Source organism: Eurytemora carolleeae, unplaced genomic scaffold (genome assembly GCF_000591075.1).
Source record: "Eurytemora carolleeae unplaced genomic scaffold, Eaff_2.0 scaffold506, whole genome shotgun sequence".
Classification (NCBI taxonomy): domain Eukaryota; kingdom Metazoa; phylum Arthropoda; class Copepoda; order Calanoida; family Temoridae; genus Eurytemora; species Eurytemora carolleeae.
In genome coordinates, this window is record NW_019396521.1 from 66,419 (window position 1) to 72,451 (window position 6,033).

The window sequence follows — 6,033 nt, forward strand, 5'->3', positions numbered from 1 at the left end:
CTCCATGTAGAATAATTCCTGTTCTCCAGGTAGGATAGTTCCTGTTCTCCAGGTAGGATAGTTCCTGTCCTCCAGGTTGGAATGTTCCTGTTCTTCAGGTAGGATAGTTCCTGTTTTTTGAGCTTCTGCTTCTGATGAACTTGGTTGAAGATTATTTCTTCTCCGTGCATGATTGATGTATGGGTATCCAACCTAGATATAATTTCCATCCTAAAATATCCTCCTAGCCTGGGGTTGCATGTTAGGTTGGGTTTGAATGATCGCCAAGTTTCTAGATAATAATATCTAGTCCCAACCCTCTCCTCAACCCAATTAGTTTAATTACTCTACTCTCCAAGATTACAGGAAAACTGAAACCTGCTCTATATAGTCGCTGGACCTGAGATAAAAATCTAAGGTTTTTACCAATAAACCTTTGATTCAAAGGCTGGTCTAATGATAACGACATTATCATCTCATTTAACTTAATGCTCTTTAAAATGAACAGGTCGAAAGATTTAAGTACATTCATTTTTTTAAATACAAAGACTTAATTTATGCGCAAATCTTGTCAGCTTTTTTCCTGATAATTTTCGTCGTAAAATTCAAACTTTCTGTCCGATTGAGTCAAAAACAAAGGTTTACATGAATATCATTGTTTTACACATTTTCTAATGAAAATATTTGACAATTGCTCATATAGTTTAGAAATCTAACCTGAGCTGAAAGGTTACAAGGTAACCAAGTTTCCTGTAATTAAATTGTAAAAGTTATATTATAGCAAAATGTACTACAGGGTTGATTAATGAATTCAATAAATGCTTCTTATTCTTACAAAACATACAGTTTAACATACAGTTTAACATACAGTTTAACATACAGTTCAACATACAGTTTAACATACAGTTTAACATACAGTTTAAATTTTCACTCAACAATTATCATTTGCCATGTACAATATCCAGTTGCACTTTACAGTTTTTGATATGTACAGTTTAAATTTTCACTCTACATTTGCTATATACAATTTACATATGCTATGTACAATTTACATATGCTATGTCAAATTTGCATAAACTATGCAAATTTACATATGCTATGTACAATTTACATATGCTATCTTCAATTTGCATGCCCATTATTTTATTTTCTCTACTATGAAGTTTACATTTCTACAGTTTACGTGTCTACAGTAGAGTTTATTTGTCTATTGTACATTTTTCTTGTTTACTGTACAGTTTACATGTCTGCTGTACAGTTTACATATTTACTGTACAGTTTACATGTCTACTGAAAAGTTTACTTGTCTATTGTACAGATTATATGTGCATGGTACATTTTATATGCGCAAAGTCCAGTTCAATTGTCTACTGTACATGATATCTACAATTTACATTGATATCTACAGTTTACATGTTTACTGTCCAGTTTACATGTTTACTGTACAGTTTACATGTTTACAGTACAGTTTACATCTTATCTGTACAGTTTACATGTTTACTGTACAGTTTACGGTGACATGTTTACTGTACAGTTTACATGTTCACTGTACAGTTTATTTGTTTACTGTACATATTACACGTTTACTGTACAGTTTACATGTTTACTTTACAGTTTACACCTTGTCTTTAGTGCAGTTTACAAGTCTTCTGTATAGTGTAGTCGTCTACTGTGCACTACAGTACAGTGTACTTTTATACTCTACTGTGTATTCGTCTACAGTACAGTTCATGTCTGTACTATTTATCTGTGTATTGCACAGTTTTCTGCCCATTACCGTAGGATGTATAAACCTAGAATTATTCTGTTTACAGGTTTATAGCGCGGAATTCTCAACCTGAGACAGGATGGTAATTATTAACTCCAGGTCACGATAAACCCTGTAGCCATGAAACCATTCATACTCCCACTTCTCTCTCAAGCCCAGATATTCATGATCCCGTCCTGCTCATCTCTACTCTCTCCAGGTTGATCCAAGTATTTAGCATAATCTTACACCCTGATCATTATCCTCTCTCCGTACCTGTCATCCCTCTTGGAACAGATCAGAACTGATCAGAACAGTTGAGAAACGGATAAGAACAGTTCAGAATAGGGCTCTGTCTTAAAATTAAAATCTCTTCCCCCCATATTTGTAGTGTACAAAAGCAGGGGTTGTCAATCGAATTCTAGGAAGTCATCAAACTTTTTTTAAAAGAATTATGCTTAATTTTTTCAACGAAAAGATTTAACATTTTCAAAACTTTTTTAATTTGATAGAATAAGTATTTAGATAATCTACAGGGTGTTGTCGGCGGATCTTGTTAAAGAATGGAAGTTAAAGCATGATTTATTAATCGTTATCCTCCAAGTTTCTCCTGGTACCTTATTCTTAACAGGTTTACTCCAAGTTCAGATTTACTCTTGGTTTAAATCAGGTTGAGGTTTGATCCAGGATCGGAGAAAGGTTATATTTTCTCTGCGTACAGAGTAAACAAGTTCATGTTTGCCAAAGGTATAGTTTTACTTTAGATTAAGTTTTCTTTTCAAAAGATTTCAGTTTTTCTCATTTTTTTGAAAGAGTTCGAATCAAGGTTATCATATTTATTCAAATATATACTTAATGACATGGAAATCTTAATTTAACAAAAAGGTTGATATATTGCCTTTTGAAATTAAATTTCCTGCCTGCTTTGCAGAACGGGATGTTATTTTACTCAATTATTCCTGTAGGGACAGTGAAGTAACATCACATTCCGCCATGTGTTTGTTAAAAAAAAGTTCATCCTGAAACAAGAAATTAAGAAATTGATTTGGGCGAAATAAGATTACAGTAATAAATAAAATATACCAGCAATGAAGAATACCAAAGACATGTATCGATATTAGCACTTTGAAAAAAAATATTGTTTTCAGTAATAATATTTATCTTATGGGTCTCGATCCTTTCCTAAAATTCGTAGGTTTCAGCCTATCGCCCTTTCATTTTTCCTTTACAGTCCCTTTAAAGCAAAATTAAATTGTGGGATCTGTATTAATAATGACAAAAATGAGAACTGAAAAGAATTTTTTCCCATTACATAAAGAAAGAGAGAAAATGGTGGATTTGGCCATATTTCTTGTTTTTAAAAAAATCTACAAATTAGCTTCTTCGTTACCTCGTCTTTTATCTAAACCTACCCCCTTAGGGTTTAACGAAACTAGCTATTGTCCAAAAATAAAAATTCCCAAAATACTATCCTCGACAAAAATTTTCATTTTTAACATATTTTATTTCGTTTAATTGTTCCGGGGAAATACTGATTCGCGTTAAGCCTACACGACAAACTGGCGCCACCGTGGAATGCAGCTTCTAGGTCCGCGGGGACAACAGGTGGTTTAACCGCGTTCATCCTCACACTAGATTTTAGAGAAATCCGCCAGGTTTAGGGAGGAGGGGGAAGGNGAAGTTATGGTTGGGGTTTATTAAACTAATTGTCTAAAAAGGAAGTTATGGTTGGGTTTTACTAAACTAATTGTCTAAAAAGGAAGTTATTGTTGGGGTTTACTAAATTAATTGTCTAAAAATGAACTTATGAATGGGGTTTACTAAACTAATTGTCTAAAGATTACAAAATACAAACAATATCTGTTAGTTTTAAATTAAAACTGACGTCTACTGTTGGTAGAATAAGAATGATATCTGCTGTTGGTAGAATAAAACTGATGTCTACTGTTGGTAGAATAAAACTGATGTCAGCTGTTGGTAGAATAAAACTGATGTCTGCTGTTGGTAGAAAAAAACTGATGTCTGCTGTTGGTAGAATAAAACTGATGTCTGCTGTTGGAAGAATAAAACTGATGTCTACTGTTGGTAGAATAAAACTGATGTCTACTGTTGGTAGAATAAAACTGATGTCTGCTGTTGGTAGAATAAAACTGATGTCTACTGTTGGTAGAATAAAACTGATGTCTACTGTTGAGAAATAAAGAAGAAGTGCGGAGAAACTTTTCATTTAGGAAAAAAACGTAAGCAATAAAAAAAGTTTCTTATTTATAATTTCTTCCCTCAAGTCTTCCTTTTTATTATAATATGTTTTAACTTGATAATTGTTTTTGTACTGCTCTCTTAAGATAAAAATAAAAATATTATATTGTTAGTGTCTATCAAACTTTTTTTTTCTTATTTTGTGCATTTTTTGTTGTAGAGTGGTTTCAGGGGAGAGAAGGTTAAAGTATAATTAAATACACATTCATGAGAAGTGTATGGTTCAGGATTATATATGGAGAAGTGGTCTCCAGTACTCATATCTTAGTACGGAGCAGGTGGGTTCTGGTTTAAGCCCTAGGCTCTCTCCTAGGAATGCGGATAAAAACTAGGCAGTAGTGACCTGCCCGGTAGCCCCCCCCATTAATATATCCATCCTACTAGACATTCATCCATTCACACCACCAGTCATTCATCCATTCATTCTATTTTATATTTAACCTATTCATCCTACTAATTATTCATCCATTTATCATATTCCATATTTGACCTATTCTATACTAGTCAATCACCCATTCATCCTATTTTATATTCGACCTATTTATTCTACTAGTCATTCATCCATTTATCATATTCCATATTTTACCTATTCTATACTAGTCAATCATCCATTCATCCTATTTTATATTCGACCTAATTATCCTACTAGTCATTGATCATATTCTATATTCATCCTATTCCTCTTCAAGTTTTCTACAGTTTACGTAACTAGTTTGTTTATATGTTTTTATTACCCATTTCTCAATGCTACTCCCACTACTCCCACTCAAACATTTCTAGAATTCAAGATTCATATATCTTCTTTACAGGGAGACCCATAAAACTGTGGAATAGGAAGACGACTTTTGAACACAAGTTATGGTTTTTGAATAGATTGTGCAGCACACACAGGCCCATTTTATTTAATTAGTTGATTTAATTAGTTGATTCAAACTACCATGTAAAACTATTTGCTTTATCACAACAACACAAAAAAATTGTCAAAATGTCGTCTTCCTATTCCAAAGTTTAATGAGTCTCACTGTTGTACATTTGCTTGGACCGTTGCTTTTTACTTTACACCAGACAATATACAACTTAGGTTTATGGATCTTCAATAAGACGGAGATAAACGATGAGGATAATTCCTGTTCTCCAGGTAGGATAGTTCCTGTTCTTCAGGTAGGATAGTTCCTGTTCTCCAGGTAGGATGGTTCCTGTTCTTCAGGTAGGATAGTTCCTGTTCTCCAGGTAGGATAGTTCCTGTTCTCCTGGTAGGATAATTCCTGTTCTCCAGGTGCAATAGTTCCTGCTCTCCTGGTAGAATAGTTCCTGTTCTCCAGGTAGAATAGTTCCTGTTCTCCAGGTAGAATAGTTCCTGATCTCCAGGTAGAATAGTTCCTGTTCTCCAGGTAGGATAGTTCCTGTTTTCTTTAGCTTCTGCTTCTGATGAACTTGGTTGAAGATTATTTCTTCTCCGTGCATGATTGATGGGGGGGGTAAGAATCAAAAGGAGATAGATGAGGAGTATTTCTATATATTTAAAGATATATTATATACTTGAATTGGAAAAATGAAAGATTTTATCCTACAGGAAATTGTAGAAATATTTCCTCCATTACAATTTAAGATATTTGCTAGTAAAGCAATATACAATATCTTTAATGTCGATAAATTGAGGTCATTACAGCAAAACATTTACTAAAAATATCGTACTCAATACATTTCTATTTTTATGCACATCAGTTTAAAAAGAAGTCATTTCAAAGAACAAAATTAATTCTGAATCATTTTATCAAATTTTTAAGTAACAATCCATCGGCTGTATGTTATGTAAAATATATTTCCCATGAGACTGTTTAGCGTAACAATAAAGTGCGATAAAGTTGGGGTTTACTGAACTTATTGTCTAAAGATTACAAAATACAAACAATATCTGCTTATAGTTGTAAATTAAAATTTACATTTGTTGTTAGTAGAATAAAAATCATGTCTACTGTTGGGAAATAAAGATGGCTCCGCTCATTGGAAAAATAAGGAACTGCGTCTGATCGTTATAAAGATAAATC